We start from the raw sequence: 23,500 nt of genomic DNA on the forward strand, positions 1-23,500 counted from the left end.
AATACTGGAGACGGTGGACTATTGTAAAAACATTGCAAATAAAATCAAAATTAGCTGCATGCCTCTACTTGGAAGTGAGAAAATATGTTTCTCTGTTGTTTTTTTGTAATTTGGATGAAGCTGGTAAACCTTCATCCTCCAGTTTTTATTTTATTATTAATTAAGTGTTGAAGTAGTTGTACAGATAGTAGCAGCAGTATGGTATTTTTTTCTGTTTCCTTTATTTTCTTAGTTTTTCCTTTTGGATATTGTGTGTCCAAAGCCTGATATATCGTGTTCCTCTGTGCCATACATCTGTTGTTCTCCAAAAACTATTAAAAATATGTTAATGAGCCGCACCCTTTGCACTGGGTGACATGTTCCTTCATGATTACAGTTACATTAGTTTGTTTAGAAACAGCTCCAAAGACTAATATCTAATATCACACTAATATCACATTTTCAGTCTTAGGAGAGAGGTCAGATATATGTATATATAAGATATATCAGGCTTTGGATACACACACAATACTTGTAAGTAGGATAAGTTCTTTTTTTTTTTTTTTTGGCTCTGTACATTTGCTGACAATAAGAAAAATACAGAAAATCACCATATCCTTTCTAAATTCCTCGCAGTAACCTTTAACAGTGAAAATGCTTATGCAAAACATACAGCATCTTAAAAACAGAAAGCTTTAAGAAACTGTCGACTTTCCACTTCAAGCTTGTCAAATTCATATTAATAAGATAAGTTGAGGTTATTCCTCTCTCACTGCGAACATGATCTGCAGTTCAAACCATGAAACAGCCTCTCATTTGGCCCTCTCTACTGTAACAGTATGTACCTACAGTATCTCATTTCCCTGTACACCAGTATCCTCCACACTCTCATTAAGGGGCCTGACTATCCTCTAAATCCGCCAGGGTTTGATCATTAGGACGTACGGGAGGAATCAATCCGGTGAGTGAATTCACATCACATACACCTCCAGCTCTCATCAAATGACCTTGACTGCTGCCGCTGCCGGCACCGCTTGGTTTTAGATGAGAGGCTAAGTATGATAGTAAGATGTGTGATGTGCAGATGAAGTATAGCATTGCACATTAGGTTGGAGGAGGTAAATTCAAGCAGGCTAATGAATGTGCCATGCTGACTAATTTAAAGTTCAGCTCCCACGTAAAGGTAATGAGAGCTGCTGCACACTTGTCACTGCAGGCCCAGGTCACGGATTTAAGGCTGCACATCTGTAAGGTGTGTGTGTGTGTGTGTGTGAAAGAGGACACGAGGGTGATGTAAAATGTCTCAAAGCTAGTTAGTTAGTTAACCCATGTAGTTCGCCACCCTCGGGTCCTGATGGTGATGACCTCATCAGCATGACACCGCCTGGTTTCGCTGTGTCGGCTCCCAGAAGTCCTCATCCCCAGACATATGGAATTACAAAGCGAGGCAACATTTGCACATGTGCTGTCACTTCACTGAATGCATACATAAGACATTAAAACACGCCGTCATGGTGCGATACTGCAGTTCCTCGCTCTCGCCAGCTCGCCAGCTTTGTTAACATCTTTGCCTACTGCCTACCACACAAGCTCCCTTATCCATATGCAGTAGATCCCCGGTAATAAAAATGAGTGTCACCTGCGTGTGACAGAGGTATTTTTGTAGGTGAAGATGCAACATCCATAGCCAGCAGTTCTGAGAATGCAGGTGGTTCGGAGGTAGAGATAAATGTGCTTCAGACTCGGGCAAATGTCGCTGTTACACAACTGAAGAGTAATAACCACGATGAGGGCCAACTTGTTTTTTTTTTTTTTTTTTTCTCCCTCCTCTGCTGCTCTGTGCAGGAGACTGGGCATAGTTTCAAAGCCTCCTCTTTTCTCACTCTGACTCAGTCTGAAGGAGAGAGAAGAGAGTGTCCTTCTCCCACATTCACACGGGAAATTCATCATTCTGTATTTGGACTAAAAGACTCCAGGAGCGAAAGACTATTCTCTCCTCTGTTCAGTACACTGTCACACCCTGCGTGTCATGGTCATCCTCCCTAAACCTTTGACACTTACTAACAAATACACACATGCATTTACACTGTTTGACATTCCCTTGAGAGTCTAATGCCTTGTACACATCAGGGCCAGTATGACTCTTCTGCACACCGTATTCACCGTACTTGTTTATCTATACATGTTCTCTCCTTAGTCATTCACCTTTTAACTTATTTATCCGCACATTTTGTTTTTTGAGTATATGATCCACGGTTCTGGAGCCGGGAACATGCATGCTGCAGCAAGATGTCAGGTTCGTTTTAACTAGGCTCATTAGCTGCAGAAGGCGGCACCAGTTAATTAAAATAATTCCCTGTTATCGCGGCTGCTTTGGTCAGCCAAACGATACCGGGGGACTGCTATGCAGCACAGACTGCTCTCGCTTGGCGAACGGCGCTCCTCGACCACAGCTAGCACCTAATTAGCGCTGGAGGAGGAATATTTTACTGCGAATTAACATGCCGCGCTTCGGCTTGTGCTCTAATTGACGAGACTCATCTGAGGGCCCGTGGAAGACTGCGGCTGTACGGCGGCTCAACTCAAGCGCAGAAGAGAAACACGCATAGAATGTTTAACCATTTCATAATTAGTGAGAATCAAAAAGCTGCTTGTTTAGTGGCGGACTTAAGTTGATTTTTATGGGTGTTGCGTACTCACCCAGAGGAGGGAATCTCTGTGTTCTCCCATGACCTCCGTTGCACTCGTTCCAGCTTAAAAGCAGGTGGGGATGTTACATAGGTTAGAGGGCAACAGTGGTAAATATCCTATAATCCATGTTCAGATCAAAACTCAAAGGTCCAGCCTAATGAAAGCATTTGGACAAGCCATAATCCAGAGTAATAGGAAGGGATCCGACACACACTCTCCTCTCATCAAGTTACTCTGTTGAATAACATTAAAACCCAAACAACCTTCAAAATACATATTTAAAACCCTGGGGCCTGGGGTAAGCTTTAGCACATGGCTACGCCGACAGGCAGCATTTTGAAAGAAAATTTAACCAGACTAATATTTGATTGGAGCTTCTCGCTGGGCAGTGGGATAATTGCAGGCTGTTGACATGACTGTGGGGATCAAGATTAAAAGACACTTTCACGTATTTTTCAAGCTTTTCTTGCTCACATGTGTATACTGTATGTTTGCTGAGCTGTGTTGGGAAAGTTAACTGAAAATTGTACTCAGTTACTGATTACACATTACTCATTGTAAAAGTCATTACATTACTTTAGGGCTGCAACTAACAATTATTTTCATTATATATTCATTTTTATTTTATTTTCTCAATTCATTGATTAGTTGGTTGGTCCAGAAAATCTCAAAAAATGGTGAAAAATGTTGATCACTGTTTCCCAGAGTCCAAGGTGACGTCTTCAAAATGTCTTGTTTTGTCCACAACACAAAGATATTCAGTTTACTGTCATAGAAGACAAAAGAAACCAGAAAATATTCACATTTGAGAAGCTGAAGTCAGAGAACTTGGACATATTTCTCTTAAAAAATGACTCAAAACGGTTAATCAATTATCAAAATAGTTGGCAATTAATTTAATAGTTGGCAACTAATCGATCAATCACCTCATTACTAAGTGGCGAAAGTAACGTTTTACATTACTCATTACTTTCGTTACTCAGCCATCAGCTCTGTCAACATCGCTTTTAACCCTCTTAAAATCCTCCACACCCACACGTTGCATTTTTTTGTATTTAACACATGTAAAAATAGAAAATGAGACGTTTGTGGTTTAACAAGCAGGCAGGATACAGTTTGGAGGGATTTATTGACCATCCAACAGCTAGCATTAGCATAGCCTCGGTGACTGCACACAGCGCTACAGAAGTCCCGACCTCTGCTATAAGATTCACACACCCTCCAATTCTGAACTAAACTAGTTTTAGGTGACTCCTGAAAGTCAGCGTACCTGTGGCTAACATTAGCAATCCAGTTAAGAACACACAACATGTGTATAAACCAACTTTGGAGTTACTGCAAGTTGCTTTTCTCCTCCTCTGAAGACCATACTGATATCAAACCTCCATTAATCCCAGTAAGACAGCGAGCACGCCGACCCCCAAGTGTACAAGTAACGGAGCATTACTGGGATTAGTTACTGTAATGTAATTACTGATTTTATAAACCGTAATCCCTTACACTACTCATTACTGAAAAAAGTAATTGCAGTACTGTAACACATTACAAAGTAATGCGTTACTGCTTAACAGTGATATTGAGAGTCATCGGTTGCTGCAGTTGTTCCTCCTGTCCATTCGACATCACTCAAATTTACCTGCTTTTGACACAGAAAGATACAAACTCTTTAAAACCAACCACAGTCTTGATATTTGGACCCAGTGGTGCCTGTGAGGACCCTCACATGGACCCGTGTTCCCAGGACCCATGTCTAAAAACCCACTGTAAAAACCCAAGTGTGATAATGGACAGTGATTTTAAATTGGACAAACAGATAAAGTCAATGATCAAAACTAGCTTTTTTTTCCATCTGAGGCTCTTATCTAAGATCAAGTCCTTTTTATAGTTTAATGATTTTGAAAGGGTTATACATGCTTTTATCTCATCCTGACTTGACAACTGTAATGCCCTTTTATGTTAGCTGGGCCTCCCTCTCACACTTGCAGTTAGTCCAGAATGCTGCAGCTTGTCTTTTAACAGGAACACTCAAACAAAGAGCACATTTTCCCCATACTGACCTCCCTTCACTGGCTTCCTCTACGTTTTAGGATTGATTTTAAAATTTTATTGTTTGCCTACAAATCGTTAAATGGACTAGCTGCAGTCTCTCTGACCTTTTACAACCACATGTCCCATCAAGGTGACTCAGGTCCATTGACCAGTTGCTTCTGTTCCTTTGCAGTTGTAGCCCCCAAACTTTGGAAGGAGTTGCCTCTGCATGTTAGGCTGGCTTCTACGCTGCCTGTTTTTAAGTCCTGTCTTAAAACACATCTTTATTCCTCGGCTTTTAACTCAGCATGAGAGTTGCCCTTCTTTGTCTTTTTGTCTGTTAAACTGGTCTTTGTGTTTTTCTGTTTTTTTGTGTTGTTTTATGGCTTTTGCTGTTTTGATTGTACAGCACTTTGGTCAACTGTTGTTTTTTGAATGTGCTTTATAAATAAATTTAAATTGACGTGACTTGACATCCAACAAAGTCCATAATGCAATGGATAACATCTGTTTCTGTCTCCATGTCCAAACTGAGCTAATTAATGACATCACTATTATTATAGCTGTGATTTTTTTATTTATTTTTTTCAGATTTCACAAAGCTCTTTCAGTGCCACAGGAGACATTACGCAACAGTTTTTACAGGCTGAGTAGTAATATTTTATATCCGTTTTGATAGCCTACATTTGGTGTAGCTCCCTTTTGAAATTATTAGGGTTTTTGTGTTAATTTTAACTGCACTAAAATCAATTTTAAAATCATTTATTAACCATTTAACTGCAGACTTGATGGTTCCTTAGAAAACTGAGTAGGTCATTATTAATGGGTTCCCTCCTCTTAGGGCAAAGTGTTGAAGAACTGTATACTTCTCCATGATTTCATGTTTGTTTCATTCAACACGTTTCTCTGTGTTTGTATTGTGGGGTCTTTAGTAGCAGATTAGTGTGGGTTATGCTTCTGTAATCAGTTTATAAACCTGGAAACAGTTGCTCAATATTCCCTCTGATGATATTTGTTCCATATCTGAGATAACTACTGTGACTAATACATAAACTCTTTCCAGCAGAAGAGACGTCTCTTTTTCTCTCTCTCGGTTTCTCTCCTTTTGCTTTGTCTCCCTTTTGTCTCTCTGTACAGAACTGTAACATTGTCACATTTTAACATATTGGTTGTGAGGAGAGTGGGTGGGAGCGCCGACTTTTCTTAAGAACGTTTTTTTTTTCTTTTTCATTTGTGTATTTGTGTGGTGATGTTTGTTCTCGGCATGTTAATCTAGCAGTCAACAGTGGTAAAGCCCGAGCTGTGTATTTCAGAGACCCGGGGATCTTTTGATCAGACCGGCGCTGCCTGCTGAGCCCCTTTCGCAACCCTACCGAGGCTTGTTTGCAGCTGCACACACTGTATGCACAGGCTGCTGCTGCGTTGCTGCTGCTGGAGTAGTCGCTCTCACACACAGGGGTTTTTATACACTATGCTTTCACGCCCGCTCACACACACCTGTCCATTAACATTTCTCACACAGTAACGGAGAAATATCTTTGTCCACATTCTGGTAATAATGAAAGCGCAAGCATGAAGACACATATGGCTTGCACACCCACATACGTCCATTCAGTTTCTTGAAAAAAACATACTACGTTTTAACTTTAACATGTACAAACCCACTCTTTGTGGGGTTTGATACACACACACACACACACACACACACACACATTTGAGCCCACTCACTGACACATGAAAGCAGACACAGAGAAGAGCAGCCTCCGTGGGCCTCAGGGAGCTCTAATGGCCTTGTAGAGTGCAGTCAGGGAGAGTGAGGGTGAAGAGCAGAGCAAGGTGAAGGCGCACAGCTCCATTTCCAGTTAAACACACACACACACACACACACACACACATGCACGTGAACATCTGTGTGCTTAGACACATTGTACACAAGCACGTTGAAAAGTACGGCGCGCAGAGAAAGCGCCCAACTAACAAACATGCCAGTACAAGCAGAATTCAGCGCACTTTCTCTCTCTCTCTCTCTCACACACACTCACACACACACACACACACACACACACACACTGCATTGCTACAGTCAAGCGGCCCTGTCCTGATGAAGCTGCTGTTTCTAAAAGGAGCAGAACATGAATTATGCAGGTTCGTCTTCACATGAGGGGGTTTTTCTCCTTCTCTGCCGCATTCCTCTAAGCCAGCTGTTTTCTGTTTCTCCTCTGACTTTCCTCCGCTCCCTCTTTCACTCGTTTAAACTCATCTTCTCATCTCAAATACTTCTATCGGTTTCACTTTAAATCAGGTCTCCCAAAAAACTGCTCCCACCCGTTCCTGCGTGCTAACCCCCCCCCCAGGCTCCCCAACGCTTTCTCCTTTCCTGCTCTCCGCTGCACCCACTAACCCTTTTTCCATCTCTTTATCTTTGTCTTCATGTTGCACGCTCTCTTCCTCTTCTCTCTCCCTCGCCACCTCTCTCTCTCTCTCCCTCTCTCTGTACTTCTGCTCGCTTATACCCGTGGATGGAGTGCTGAGTAGAGGAAGGGAAGAGGGCCAGTGCTGCTCCAGTGGTATCGGATTCTCATAAGTGTGTGAAAGAAGAGAAGCGGAAGTCTTACGGTTCTGTCATCTGCCCACGCGGCTCTAGTTTCCCTACTAAAGAAGTCTGTGACAAACGTCCAGAGCGATCCGCGGCCATCAAATCGTGCAATGTTTGTTTGTTTGTTTGTTTGCGGGTTAAGGTGTGTGTGTGTGTGTGCGTCTGCGTGCTGTAGCGTGCGTCGGTGTGTGTTTGTGCGGCGAGAAGTGAGAGAAATTTTTTACAGCAACACCTTGTCTAACAGTTACATTGCATGTGTCTACATGCGCATGTATGTGCAATAAAAGGTTGGTTAACCCCTCACATCGTTGAAAAGATACATTTCAAGCATCCAACAGCAATGTCTCTTTCCAGAAACATGTTGTTACTCTGAATAGCCTGCTGAATAAGAAATCTACAGTGTGAATTACTGTCACTGTTACTACTTTCTACAGGAAAAAATAGTCCCGGTTGTGCGTTAAGGGGGTTATGGTTAACTGTAAGAACTGTGATTGGTCAGCATGGGCTACTTATGTTTTCTGCTGCAGGTTTACAATGCTGCTAGAGATTGTTGAGGATAAAAACAACACGAGAAAGTTGAAGAAAGACTCGATAATTGTCTCCTTTTCAGTGACACACAGCAGCAAAAGCCATTTCCACTGCAAACCCTCAGTTCATTGCAGCCCTCTGCAGCTCTCTATCACCGCGGATCAGAGAACATAAAGACGGCAGCTGTACAGAATTTTCAAATATTCAGTAATGAGACAAGACAAAGCACTCTCTATAATGCAAAGTGAAGGAAAGCATGTAGACAGTTACTGTAGGGAATATAATTAAAGCATGATATGAACTGATCTCATTCTATACATTCATCTAGTGTTGAGATGGTGATTATCAACAGGTGAAATCAGACACTGAACAACAGGACTCCTGTTACGTTTTTGCAGCAAGTATAAACCCAGCTTAACAGGCACATTGTTTATAGAAAGATATGTTTCTATATTTTTCTCAGAGTCAACAACAACCAACAGTATGTTAGTCCATCTCTCAATACTTTCTGACTTCTCTAACCTGTCTGTAGCACTCAGCTCCATGTTCATCTGTTCCCACTAAATCTTTAGTTTACAAATACCTAGTTAAATTTTTTTAAGTAAGCTGGGCACTGCAGCTTTACGAGAGTAAATACTATATTTGTCGTGGGACTATTTTCAGCTGCGGATTAATACGGATTTGTTGCTTTAGTGAGTATTTACAGCAGCAAGACCGTGTATGTGGGATTGACTAAAAATTAATTGTCACTCAGAGAAAAGGTGAAGCTCTCTGATGTGTTTTTAATTAGTTTTTGGGCAACAACAGAGGTCTAAGGAGGCAACACTTGTTGGTAGGATAAATTAATTGTTGTTTTCTGTCTTCTCATAGGATTTGGTCACTATAAGAAAAACATATCGCCAACCTTATCCTTTAATTGTCATTTTTCTGAAGCTGTGAGAGCTACCAAAAGAATCTCATTCACTTCTATTGTATTGCGTTGAAGGCAGGAATCTCAGAAAGATCAAGGCTGCTGCTGGAATCCTGAGACAACAACAAGGTCACCTCCCTCCACAGTGGTGTGGTGGGAAGTCACCAGAGGGCCAATCACCGGGGCCATTTTCATCTCTCTCTCAAAGCAGCTGCTTTGTCCTTGCGGGATCGATCCGGAGTGGCATTGTCGAGTCGGTTCTGCTGTGTCTCTGTCAGCAGGGAATCCAGGCGTTCCTAACAGGGGCACATCACACGTCCCCGGTCCCCTTCAGGGTCCAGACCGACCCAGCTCCAGAACACATGTGGTCTGGCCGGCTGCCACCTCTACACCGGCAGCACACACATGATGTGACCACAGTACCTAGGTGAAGTCTGACAGTGTGTATTTGCGTATGTGTGTGTATTCATGCAGCAGGAGTTTATGACCTTGTTTTTACCTGTGGGATGACATAAGGCCCTCACATTAGGGAGCTTTTCCATTACTACTTGCAACAAAAAGTTCACCCCCTCTTATTCTTCAAGGGTAATATTTGATTATCATTTAGCCTGTGCACCTGCGGTTGTTGTCATTACAGCACAAAAGGTCTTTTATACAAAGAAAGATAAAGATGTTGAACACAGAGTGTCATGATGATCTGATTTTTGCGCTGCCTTCTTAAGCAGGGAGAGGAGTTAAAGGGATAGAAAGATAAAAGACTAGTGAGTGATGGTGAAGATCTCTGCATTGTTAACCTCACGGCACACTTTCTCCTCCGCTGGAATACAGACATGCAGCTTCCCACTCAATCCCATTACCTCAGCTGACCCTCTGCTGCCCCAACGATACTCATATAGTCTCACAATCTGGGGACACAAACGGAGATAAGGTGTTTACACACAGGTTATATCAGCTGTACTGATGTACATATCTTGGAATTAAACCCCGAAGATAAAACCTTGTTCTGTTTTGTTACCTTTCTTTCCCCTTATACTCACCCCTCCGCTCTCCTCCCAGAGCAACCGTGAAGCCTGTTGCGCAATGAGCCGTAATTTTTTTTTTCCAGCTCTTGTTCGGACATCTTTTTGTGTTTAATCGTGGGAGATTGAAAGGATTAAGCTGGAGATTACGTACGGCGGGATTACACTGACCCCGATATCGGGAGGCCTCTGGGACGGGATGAGGGGGAAGAGGTGCAGTGAACCATGGGACCTGTCGGAGTAGATGAGGGTGGATAAGTGACGAGAGATAGACGTGGAAGGGAAGAAAAGCAAGCAGGGAGCTGGGAGATAATTGTGTGGGATAAGAGATGTGTGAGGAATGGAAAAGACGGTGAGGTAATGGAGTAAGAGATTTCACTGGAAGGGGGCATGAGAAGGGAAAGGGAGGTAGATAAAAGGACAAAGTGTTTTGTGGAGGAGTGTATCACGAATATAAGGTTAAAGGATAATTATGTTTTTTTTGGAGGAATTCTGCTTTTGCAATCTGTAATCATAACATTGTATTCAACAAGTTCACTGCTGAGATGCGAGAATGAAGCAACATTGCCAAGTCAGACAAGACAAAGAACACAAGCAGCCAGGCAATCAAGCAGGTTTAGCCAAACTTATTATTGTATTTGAGAAAATAGTAATAAAACTTATTTATATTGCACATTCCATACAAAAAATGCCATACAGTGTGCTTCACAAAACAAGAACAAATGAAGGCAAATTATAAAATTATTACTCAAGCTGTCACAGATGTATTTAGAGAGCTGGATACAGTCCGACAAGTCCGTCTTGCTGCCAACTTGTCCCGGTGACAAACTGCAGTACTGCAATATAATAATCTTTTTCTGGGTATGCAATGGATGAGAGACTTTCCAAATGTGTATTTGGAGATGATTGCAGTCATTTTGGATGCACTCACTATTAAGTATTACCTCCAAATAAAGTGACTTTGTTGTCTTGTAGCGATGTTGCTCTTTTCCCAGATCTCAGAAATTACTTTTGTGACTATAGTGTTAAAAAAGTGATAGTAATAAATAATCTTAAAGATTTTCATGAATACTATTATTTATGGTTGGCATTCTTTCTGAAATAGTCATTTCATGTATTTACAGTCAGTAATTACTTCTCTATATAGTAGTTTTTATGCCAACTGAACACTTGTGTCCACATACGCATTGAACTGGCAAAACACCAGGTGGCTTTTTTTTTTGTGAAGCAACCACAGGAAATGCAATGTATTTGTCACCAAGGTTAGACCATGATCGTTCATCAAATGGTCATTTTCAGCACTTTTTCGTCAGCAGATCAGTTTACATATTGTAGGGAGTTATGGAACAGTGAGCTGCTGAAGAGCTGCGGGCGACAGGCTGCGCAACTCCAGCTCCACAGCAAGGTAACCAACTGTCCTGTTGCTGTGTCCTGCTGTTGTGTTACTTGCACAGTTTGCAGCATGAAATCAGATCTTGGTTGCAATTATCGTATTGGCCCGAACACCTACAACACACTTTCACACTCATCCTGTTGGGAATGTTTTCCTGAATACTGTTAATCCAAGGAAAAAAGGGAGCTCAACCTCGAAGCCTCTAGTAAAAAGGTAAAATACTTCCATTAAAGCAGAACGTAAATTGCACATTTGTGTATCTTGTCTGTCATTATCACTCTCTCGCCTCTCAGGCTCTTGGAAGCTCCTTTTTAGCCCCTCATCATCTGTGACAGCAGTAAATCTTGGCTGCTTGACAGACAATTCGGACTCTGGTCCATTTCTGCAGTAAAGATGTCGCTTTCGACTTGTTTCCACTCGTCATGGATTTATTTCCTTCATGAGAGAAAAACGCATTACACAAACCTTCAGACACTCCTGTAGGTTAAACTGAGCTAATGAAACACTTTTAGGGGTGACTAACTCTAAAAGACACACTCTACTTACTCTAACAGACTTGAATGCACTTGCTAGCTTAGCAACATTAAGGCTACAAACAACCCATCATGCAACACTCTCTGAAGGTACTATCTCCACTCAAAAGGTCTCTGATCTTATGACCACGTAATTGTCTAGTCCTCAAATATAACAAGACCTCCACTTTTTCAAATGTAATTTCTAGAATAAAATTGCGTCTTATATCCAGGCCAGTGCAGTATTGATCAACGATTTTATTAAAACAAAGTGAATTTGTTTGGCTGCACTGTGAATGATTCATCAGTTGCCCTTCTGTTGTATTTCTGGCAAAGTAGTTGCTCCAGGAGTGTTTGCTGTAATATTTAGTATCAGGACTGAAATCTTGAGGAAATTCTGACATTTGTGATGCTGTTTCACTAACATTAACTCAATTATTTCATAACATTTGCTGGTACATGTCACATTAATCTGCTCCATGACAATTCTTGTCTTTTTCCCCAAAATTTCATGTTTCACACATGCAACACATTAGCATCAGTACGAATGCTAGAAGCCGTTAATGAACTTTGTCTTTAAGGGATCGAGCCGGAGTCGTGTTGTCGATTTGGTTCTGCATAAACAGCTCAGATTAAAAGTTGATGCTCTCGTCACCGACACATGGAAAAACACATTCACACTTTTCATGTTCACACGTAAGCAATAACACATGCACAGACACTTACATGCACACACAAACACATACGCCCATACAGAGTGGCTTATTACAAACCCACATCCCATATTGAGGGATTTATTCATCAGATTCTGTGTCATCTCTGCTTATCTGTGTTTCATTCATTTAGAACTGCCAGTTTTGGTTTAACTGGAAGTCAGAACAGATTTATTGTAGCTATGGAAGAGAGTCATTATAATATGTCTGGACAAAGAGGGAGAAAGTGAGAGAACAGACGGATGAAGTGGCTGGAGACCTTGGGTCCGTAGCATCGTTTACTCACAATTGCCGCATCATATCACACTCACTGTACTGACGATGAGTAAGAGTCTATTCATAAAAACTACCAGGTGTTTCTGTTGTAACATGAATTGATAACATGGGTCAAGTTCAGGTTTATTATTTCATCATGGTGTAATGAAACATTCCCTTTGACCAAGTTAAAACAAAAAAAACTCCTCATGCATATTCCAGTGGACATCAAATGCAAATGCGAATATACTGTAGCGTGCAGAGATCGGCCATCACGAGAGCGAAGGCCACACAGGCGGACTGGCAGGCACGTCTTCTGCATCCACATCCTGTCCCCCTTGTTTACTCCGGAGGCTCTCTTTTGCATTGGCTACAATACCTTGATGTCACCCATCGATTGTCAGCAGTTAGAGAGACGTGCGCAATGCCCTGATTAGCATACAATTAGGACTGACCCGCTGCCCCTGGGACTGGACGGAGCGAGGGATGGATGGAGAGCTTTAGAGGGAGGGAGGGATGGAGGGAACAGCAGCCTGACACAGTGGCTTCTGTTTCTGCTGACATGTGCAGGACAGTGGTGGGGTCTCAGAGGGCACCGTGGGCCAAGGTGTGCCAAACCTGTATTGACGTCTGGGAGAGTTGTCTCGGGCCATGCTAACGGACGCCACTATGAGGGCTTAATGACCGTCCCAGCCAGGGAAAAGGTGCATAAATGCATGTGTGTGTGTTTGCCACAGTGTGTGAAGTAGAGTGTGCATGTTGAGAGAGTTGGAGAGGTGATCGAGGGCTATAAAACAACAACACAAATAGTTACTCATAGTTTGGGGTGATTCTAAGGTTGTAACTAACCATTCATTAATTTATTCATCTATAAAATGTCAGAAAATAGTTTAAAATGCCCATCACTGTTTCCTAGCGCCCAAGGTGACATTTCAAATTGTTTTGTCCAACCAACAGTAAAAAACCCAAACAGTAATTTACAGTGATATAAAACAGATAGAGAAAATGTACATATTCTTGCATCTAAGAGGCTGTAAATGGCAAATTTTTGCCTTTTTTGCTGGATAAATGACTTGCAAACAATGAGTTATACAATTTGACCAATCAATTAATAAACTAATCATGTCAACAATAGGTGGTTCCAATTTTTTAGTCACACAGGTAGCGTGGCTCTATGGATGGCAGTTTTTATGTGTTGGTTGGTTGGTCTACCAATTGGTGATCCACCATTGGCTTTCCATTCATCAAGCACCAAATGTTTGATGGATTGCCGTGACATTTTCTACAGATATCCATGGTCCACAGAGGATGGATCCTAATGACTTTGGTGACTTTTCCTCCAAGTGCCACCAGCAGGTCCAGTGAAATATTTCAACATCTGACAGATGGACTGCCGTAAAACAGGGTGCAAACATTCATGGTTACCAGACAACAAACGCCATCAACAGGTCACATTTTTTATATGTCCAATACTTTCGCTTATGACCCAAAACCTGCTAATTAATGACATTTCCATCAAGTCTCAGTTGTACTTTGTGTTTAGTGCTAATCAACAAATGTTGAACACAAACAAAGATGGTCATCATGGTAAACAGTACTTGCTAAACATCAGCATGTCAACATGTTTTGATATGTGAAAATCAAAATTAACCACCGCACACTGAGATGACTTTACTTTGACTTTATTAGGAGCAAACAACACGTTTCGCCTGTAGCTTCTTCAGGTTCGCTCAGCTCAGAACCTGAAGAAGCTACAGGCGAAACGCGTTGTTTGCTCCTGACTGACCAGCACCTGACTGAAAATACTGGCTGTGCATGAGTAGTTCTGTCCTTTGACATGTCTTGATATCATGTTAGCGTGCTGATGTTATACTTTAACTCAAAGCACTGCTGTGCCTCACAGAGCTGCTAGCATGGCTGTAGACTCTGACTCTTGTTGAAGAACACTCACATGATGCAAAATAGACACCTGAAATTGAATTATTGACCGTTATTCTCCAATAACCAGGTGTCCAATAATTGAAAATGCATACTAGGAGCAGGCAATTGTTTGAGAGATTCTTGTCAGAGACAAAATACTGGAAATTTTTTCTCAAAATACACAGAAACTCAGTCATGTCTAAGAGTAAATTTTTTGAACTTTGCCTTTTTGAACTGTGTGCAGGTGAGTGACTCAAATGAGCTGACGCTGGTTGACTGTCTATGAATTCATATGAGTCGAGCGTGCTGAAATATGTTCCACTAAAATGAAGCATTGCTTTGGGAAACTGTTGTAATTCTCTTGCTGGCCCCTTAATGACCTCACATGCCTGTACTTTAATGGAGATTTATATGTTTAAAGATTTGACCTTTCTATTATCTCCTCTACTGTAATCTGTTGTCATCTCACTCCTCTCGCTTCTCTCCTCTCCTGACACACCTATAGGCTCAGGCTGGCTACTTCTGCAACTGCAGCAGTGAAGCCTTAATCAGAGGTGTGTATCAATAGTATCGAACCCAGAAATCCCCTTGTGTCCCGTGGCGTTTATTCTGATGCATTGATGTACTATTGACGGAAACAGGACGGCCAACAGTGACAAATTAAAATGTCAGCCATGGCAAAGGTGAGCCTCGCCTCTCCTCGCTGCGTCCTTAAGGTGGGGTGACAGGCCATCGGCTGAACGATTCCTGATAAAATGCTGACACCTCACTCACACACACACACACACACATACACACACACACACACACATATACACACACCAACAAGGACATTGGTGACAAGGGGAGTTGCATATTGAAAGGAAGAGTCAGGTGAGAGGACAAGTAGGGGAATAGACTGTGACATAATGGCTTAGTAATAGAATTCCGTTTAGCGATTTTTGTTTATAACGGCGTCCATTTTTTAAAACCAGCTCCTGAATAACATGTTACATCTTAAATTACAGATCAGTTATTTAGCCACTTCCTTACATCTCAGTAAAATATGATTATAGAGTCTTGATGAACACTATAATTACATAAATGAGAACTGTTTCCAAGAATCAGACAAATTATAAAGCTTGTGCCCACTAGTGTCATTTAGCATGAGTAGGCTTGATGCACATTGATTTCATGCAGCGTGTTTGGAGGAGTGAGATGAAATGAAGACAGAGTGACAGAGGACACGAGTGCTAGGCATGCTGTCAACATTTAAATATCATCAGGCCTGTGCGTGGGCACCCACCCATCCGCCTGCACACACACGACACTCAGATCAAGTATATGATAACTGTATGATAGCAAGAACTTCAGCCTCTTCATATCTCTCTCTTTTGACTATTTTGACAGTTGATCCGGATGTAATTGTGGCTACTTATAAATGTACTCCCCTGCACGTTAATCTGTCAATGTCATTCTCCTGATGTTCCAGCTGTTCTCTCAGTTGTAATGGCGCAGCATTGTTGATGAGCAGGACTCTGACAGCTAACTGTCCGACCAGCTCGGGACAACAATGGTAGCCTGGCCTCAAGAGAACCGTCATCAGTCGACCGGGGGTCAAGGACTGCCGCTGATTGACGTCTCCGTTTAAGTTAGGTCTACATTAAGTCATTGTGTTTACATGACATGCATCCTAACTTCCAGGGATTAACAAGTGCCTCGACTGTAAGGGTGTCTGCTTTCCCGGGCCAGAAGACTGCTCTGATATCCTGCTGTTGTAAGTAATGGATGGAGGGAGAGGTACTGTCGTTATCAGGTTTGTTTTATTCATGTTCTCTGTTGCAATATTAAGCCTGCTATCGAGCCATCCTTGACTGACCTGTACTGACGGGAGCCTCTGCAGTATGAACAGACACAGACTCCTCGCCCTGCTCTCTCTTTAGCCCAGATTCAGCCTCACCAAAATGATCTGTAGTCTAATTTATGCATCAGCGTGCGATTTACAGAACAACCATTAGCATAGCATCTGTCAACACAATCCGACATATCATGAGAAAATGGTTTTATATAAGGATAAATCTGCATCGTCCCGCCTGCAACTAGAGGATTAAAACGATGATATGAAACTGTTTTTTTTGCAAATGGTACTGTGGTGTCATGTTTATACAGTTTAAACATCATATGGACAGTAAAAGGCAAATAGGTCAGTTGCTCCTGCCCCCCACTGCTGCTCCAGTCCCTCCTCACTCGTTCTCCGATAGACAAACAACTCAAGAGTTTGTTCTGTCCTTCACTAAAAAGTCACCTGTCATTGAAAGTTTGGCATCGTCCACATGAATCGATAAAATAAATATCTAACCATCACAGATTTGTAAAAGCTACCTTACTATGTGTATATTTTATTGTGCAGTATGTGCAACATTGAAATGCCGTTTGTGTGCAACAACAATCATCTAAAGAACAGATCGTTTTCTTTTCACCTCCATGTTAGTCAAGTTTAAGGTCTGCCACAACTTTGATTCACCAGCATTTAGCTCAATTCATTTCAACAGCATGTCCGTGTTCAGTCAATTCGCTTGCAATGGTGACATAAATCTGCTTTAAATCCGTAAATTCCTCCTTTCGCATCAATTTTGGTGAACTTTGACACACGATCACCAATAGGAAACCAACCTGGCAGCAGTATTGCAAACAGTATTTGCAGTGGAAATAAGCTAAAGCCCGCTCGAAAAGATAACGCTAGATGACGTCCTGCACTAATTTGCATATCAGTGACATCAAAACATAACCACATATATATAAATTAAGTCAAACTAAACTTAACTGACTCTAACTAGTTATATCAATAGCTATTATTATTTTTTACGCTGCTATTGTTTCATCGATAGGCATCTAAATCCACCTCTAATATCCTTAAACTATTTAAAGCAGGCTGATGTATGGACTGTGGAACTGAAGTATCGTGAATAGAGAGGAACCATTGGACAAAAAAAATCAAACTTAGATAGTCAACTTTAATTTTTTAGAATAAAAACAAAGGAGAAGGAGTTACCTGGACAAACAATGCAGATCAGTGATTGGGCGTTACGTACGCACATTCACATCTCATTCATGTGGCTGATGATTGGTCGACTGAACATGCTGCTGATGCTCTGCCCAGTTCACTGGTCAGTCCAGAGTCCATGTTAGCGCTTATTCACTGAGAAATACTGGCGACTCCAATAAGGGGAGCAGTTAAAGCCATAATATATAACTATTCTGCATTAAAATGTCTAAAAATGACTAGACCTATGTTATATACTTTATTGAGTTGTGTACTTACATTATCCTAAATGTTTCGTACGTTCTAAAGAGTATATGCTAACATGATAATACACTGGAGTTGTGGTTGTCCACCAGAAACTCTCATAAAGTGACTTTTATTCAGTTTTAAGCCACATTTTTACAGTAAACTTTTTAGATCTTGGTCATTTTTAACTATATCTTTTAACCGGATGAAGGATTTTAGTCATTGGACGTCTGTTATCAGAGAAACGAGCTGAGCAAATGTTAGCAGCAGCTCGACTAGCAGCCCCTCATGGACGTCCTGTGTCCACTGAGCACTGCCGGAGAAACACTGATTTTTTACTGCTTTATTCAGTGTTTTTACCTGTTTTAATCTCTGTGTACTCCTGGTAAAAAACATCCTGAAAGAACTGAAGTAATCCTATCCCAGAGACGCTGATTTCTTAAAAAGGACTCCCGTGATCCCACGCTACTTCACAACGTCATCAAACTCCATCTCGAGATTTGTCGTTAGCTGCTTTATTGAAAAAAAAAATGTTAAAGGGATCTTAAAAGTTGCCAACACTGCTTGACAGTACTGACCTTTGAGGGAACAGAGAGCCAGAGGGTCCAAAACAGGAGAGGCTGATAGTTTATAGCTTATTAATCATGTTGCACGATCTCTTCTCTATTTAACCTCTTCTGCCGGAGTATACATATTAACTTCTACACAACAGAGACATGATTTGAAGATAGTTATGAGACAGGACTCGATGGTATAAATGTTTAAACTATGAGCTAATTTTCCTGTCAATGACTGAGCTACCAGAACTCGCATATTCCCAGTGTGAGGCCGACATATTTTCCATATCTGAAGACTTGTTTTCAAAAGGCTCAATTTTGTTGTGTAAAAATGTCAGTTTTGTGTGACCAGATGGCAAAACAGAAGAAAAAAAGATGTCTTATTAGATTTAGCCAGCTTAGTGTGGACACGGTCTAAAGACTGGAACTGGCTTCTGTGTCTGTATATTCTTCAGAGACATTCAGATGGCTGTTTTTGACTTTTATACTCGTATGGCCACAAACGTATTTGTTTTATAAATAAATTATTTAATTGTCTTATATCGTGTCATAAAATAAAGGACCCCACTTTATATCATGAATGAAGATCTCTTCACATCGTCAACAGATTCTCTTTCAATAAGAGAAAGTCTAGAGTCAGACTAGTCAACAGATCTCTGGCTCATTTGCAGAAGTCACAGCTGTGATGGGAACACTGACCACGTCTATTTCTGTCTCTGTTCCTCGTTCAGTTTCAGTCTGTCTCTCCTCCGTGTGACAAATGGACACCACAATTCCATGAGTAATTTTCCAGCGATTCATTTACACTGTATATTTTTTTGCAGTAATGTTTGTGTAACAGTAAGTCATTTTAGCATTTTGTAGTGTTGACCAGTGTGTTCATCTTATTTTTTGGCAGCTTGTGCTTTCTCTCGCTATCTCTCTTTCTCTCTCTTACACACACACACACACACACACACACACACACACACACACAAAGTGCTGTAATGTCTCTCTGGGAAGGTTCTCAATTCTCATGCTAGTTTGATAATGTATTCATTTAGTCATTTATTTATTTTTGTTCCAAGGAAAACAAAAGAATAAATAATTGAGCATAAACCAAAAAAAAAACTGTCAAAACTACTATTTTATAAAAGGGAATCAGTAATGTTTGATGGTTAAATTAGAGTTTAGCTACATTTAGGCCTCCTTTACACTTTGTATTAAATGTGTCTTGTTTCCAGATTGTATCCAGATATGATTTAACCTGATTACATTTACACCTGGTATTGATGTGTCTCCAGTGTCCACATCGAGATCCGATAGAGATCTGATTGCTCTGTCCAGCTCAAACAACTGAATGTAACATCCTCCTCTTGTTTGTGTGGGTCCAAAAAAAGCAACAAAACAAACAAACAAACAAAAAAGATGGCAGCCATACGTGAAGCTGCGCTATTGTATGGACTTGTCTCGTCTTGACTCCATCCACGAGTGTCTTGCAACCCCATCATCCTAAACATTTTAACGCAAGGTGTAAAGGGGGTCTCAGTAAAACGCTGCAGAAAGACGTGTGTTTCTTTGCTTGGTGAGAAAAGTGCACATGTTCCTGGCCATTTGACAACCACAGTCCTGGATAAATATTTAGCATGCCTCTCTAAAATCTCTTATTGTTAAATTTACAGTACTTCCCACCTTGGCAAGGTAGCCAGTACTTTTGCTAGGTTGCAAAAATGAAAGCATTATACAGGACACTGGTTAGTACATCCACATGCAGCCAACAGTTTACGGCCATGCTACAGATTAGTGAGGCTGTACTTTGCAAGCTAACATACACACAAAGACAATACTAACATATTGATCAGGGGAAATGTTTACTATGTACACCATCTTAGTTTAGTGTGTTAGCATGCTAACATAGGCTATTGGCACTAAACACACAAGTACAACTGAGGGGAATGGGAATGTCATTGGTTTTACAGGTAATCATTATTTATTTATTTGATTTAATTCCTAAGGGACCATGTATAGTATTAAACATAAATGTTATCATTTGATGTATTGTATCAGAGTAGTCATAAACCAAAGTATTTGACAAATTGAAACCCAAAACCAGATGATGAAGTTAAGGGATCATCAAAGTTATTACAGTTAATTCCATGTTAATGAATGTCTACCAAATTTTACGGCAATCAATCCAATAGTTAACGTCATGATGGTGCTAGAGAAAAATTAAGGGGATCACAAAGTTATTAGGATACATCGTCTGTAAGTGTCTGTACAAACTTCAGTGGCAATCCAGTGTTGACAATATTTCAGAGATATTTCAGCCTTGACCAAAGTGGTGGACTGACCGACCAGCAATTCCAAAGCCACATTGCAAAGGTGGCTATAAAAAGATAACAAACTGCATCCTTGTCAACAATGAATTCCAAAGAGCATTGTAGAAGAAATTAATCAGCAAGCTTGAAATTATCTTACCTGTTTCACTAATGGGGCTGCTCATCACTGAATAATTTTAGCAATTTAATTTTTTAAATTGGACAAATTCACAATTTTTCTCCACAAGTCTGTCTTAAAACAACAGTCAGGTGTCCATATAAACACTGAAAGAGGTTTTACTCGCTGTGATCATTCCTCCTGTTCATACTGGTTACTAAAAGATCTTCATATGTTTTCAATGTAAGTGACGGGAGCCAAAATCAACAGTGTGTCCACTTGTATTTAAAAGTTTATCTGAAGCTTATATATTTACAGTCTTTTTAGCATTAAATCAATTAGTTGTGTTTCCTCGGACAGTGTTTCGTTGTTGAGCTTGGGTAGAAGTATAGTAACAAAAAGAGGAACTTTGGCAATAAAAAGACTGTAATGTTGAAAGTTATCTATCTGAAGCTTCATATTAGCTTCAGCTAAACTTTTAAATACATTTTTACCCAAAACGAGGTGTGTGGATTTAGGCCCCCCATCACATACAATGTAAGTGCATTAAAAAGACAAACCTATTTCAGTGTTCATTAGTTCTCAGCTTACTATTGTTTTAAGACAGATTTATCTCGACATAATATGAGGGTTCAAGAATAAGGTAGATCTTTGAATTTCCATCTCTGTGAAGAGCTGTCATTAGCTGATGAGGAGGATGAGTATGGTAGGATTTAACGCCGTTCAACATGTCAAACTGACAGAACAAACTTGCTGGGAACATAGGTAAACCATTTAACTGACTGGCTTAAAATAACTCTGCAATATTCTTAAATTATCCACGAGATTCATATGTTTCTGGGTAGAGTCAAATTGAGGTTGCCATTCAATGTTTTATATACGCTCAAACACCTCAGGTGGTATGCTATATGGCTGCTACTCTAAATTGTTCTTGGAGATATGAAGATTAGCGCTAAATAATGCAGATGTAAATGGTGAGCTACATAGAATTACACTCCCAAACATTCATACTAAATAATTTGCAGTGAGGCCGGACGTCAGGCTTCAGTCAAAGACCATCTCCTTTATGTCACAACAACCAGCCTTGTTACAGAAAGTCGTTCCTCCCTTATTTCCCTTCATCTCCATCATTTCTCATCTATTACCATCTTTCGCTCTCGTTTTCCTCTCTGCCTCATCTTCATTATCCCCCCTCCCTCCTCCTCCGGCTTCTCTTCTCATCTGCATCTTTTGCTCTCTATACCTACATTTCCTTGCCGCCTTCCTGGTGGTTGAGCCGCGGCCCAAACCTAGTGGTTGTGGGGTTCCAGATGGTTTGGCTGGCAGAAGGTTCAGAACTGACCCCTGGGCAGCTGATCCTGTCCTACCTCAAACCCCAGGGGGTCCGGGAGGGAACACGTATCTCAAGCACTATAAGAGGCAGAGGACAGGGGAGGGAGCATTGCGTAACAGCCGAACCTGTCATTTAGCCTACTGCATCTCATCCTCAAACAGTCTGAGGCTGTTTCTTTGAAAGTGCCTGCACTTCGGAGTTGTTTGAAGCACAAGCACACATACTTTGCTATCACTCAAGCGCTGTGTAACAAAAAAAACTGACTTGAATAGTAGAGGGTGGGAGTTGGGATAAAAAAAAAAATAAAAAAATAGACAGATCATATTACCGATAGAAGTGTGAGAGAGAATTCAAGACAATGAGGGAGGGAGAATCGAAAGGGAGACTCAGCGAGGCATGGATGACAGCTTGTGACGCCACATTAGTCATTGTGCAAGAAGACAGAGGTGTCTACACGGCCTCTTTAACGCTGTCTCCTCTAATGGCTGTGGGTGTGTGTGTGTGTGTGTGTATTTAGGGAGGTGCAGTGCCCATAACCTATGGCGCGTCCCACCAATGCTGCCTGTGTTTAGACAGCGGCTGCAGCAGTGTTGATGGAAACACATAGGGGAGGGTGAGCGGCGAGGGTGGGGAGGGGGAGCAGGGCAGTGCTAATTGGGACAGAAGATCGGGGTCAGGAAGAAAGAAGGAGAAGGGAAGAGGAGCAGAGGAGAGACAGGGAGTCCTCGAGCCCTCCGGTGGCTCACTCTGCTTAATGATGCGTCTCTCTCGTAATTAGCAGACGGTAATTAACGCTCGGATCACCTGGGTCTCGGTGGGTCACATTCTCTCTCTCTCTCTCTCTCTCTCTCTCTCCGCCACTCTACATCCACATCCACGCCTCGCTACAAACAAGCGCCAGTCACATCCCTGCGGCCCAGCTCCGCAGACCTCCCAGCAGCCCCTGTGGCTCAGACTTAGCTAAAAAAAGCATTCCTTCCATATGGGACACACATTTTATGGATTTATCTATGTCTCTGTCTAAACCAGCTTGTGTTTATTTTCTTGTGTATATGTTTGTCCGTTTGTTGCCGTTTCATCACTGCTCTTCCGCGTGTGTGTGTGTGTGTGTGTGTGTGTGTTTGTGTGTGTGTGTGCACGCTAAGTGAGTGTATATGGGAGGCAGCCAGTGTTTTGTACACATGGTCTGTCAGGCTGTGTTAGAGTGGGCCTCACCTCCAGGCTGGTTTAAATATTAAGACTTAGTGTGGCTCAACATGCATATTTTAATGCAGCCCTTGTGTGGATGCAAGAAGTGGCACATTACCGGTTATTCAACACAACAAAACTTCACATACCGACGTAATCATCATGATCCGAACCGAGTCGGATTGCGCGCATTTA

At 41.4% G+C, this 23,500-nt stretch overlaps 1 long non-coding RNA gene across 1 annotated transcript in view; it reads right to left on the bottom strand.

Annotated features, from left to right (window-relative positions):
* Positions 1–23,500, bottom strand: part of LOC122968394 — a 221,677-nt gene that overhangs the window by 159,833 nt on the left and 38,344 nt on the right. Inside the window, exon 3 of the long non-coding RNA XR_006398821.1 lies at positions 22,911–22,921. This is a non-coding gene — a long non-coding RNA (uncharacterized LOC122968394). The remainder of the gene's footprint in view (positions 1–22,910; positions 22,922–23,500) is intronic.

The sequence above is a fragment of the Thunnus albacares genome, chromosome 18 (genome assembly GCF_914725855.1).
Source record: "Thunnus albacares chromosome 18, fThuAlb1.1, whole genome shotgun sequence".
Taxonomy (NCBI): domain Eukaryota; kingdom Metazoa; phylum Chordata; class Actinopteri; order Scombriformes; family Scombridae; genus Thunnus; species Thunnus albacares.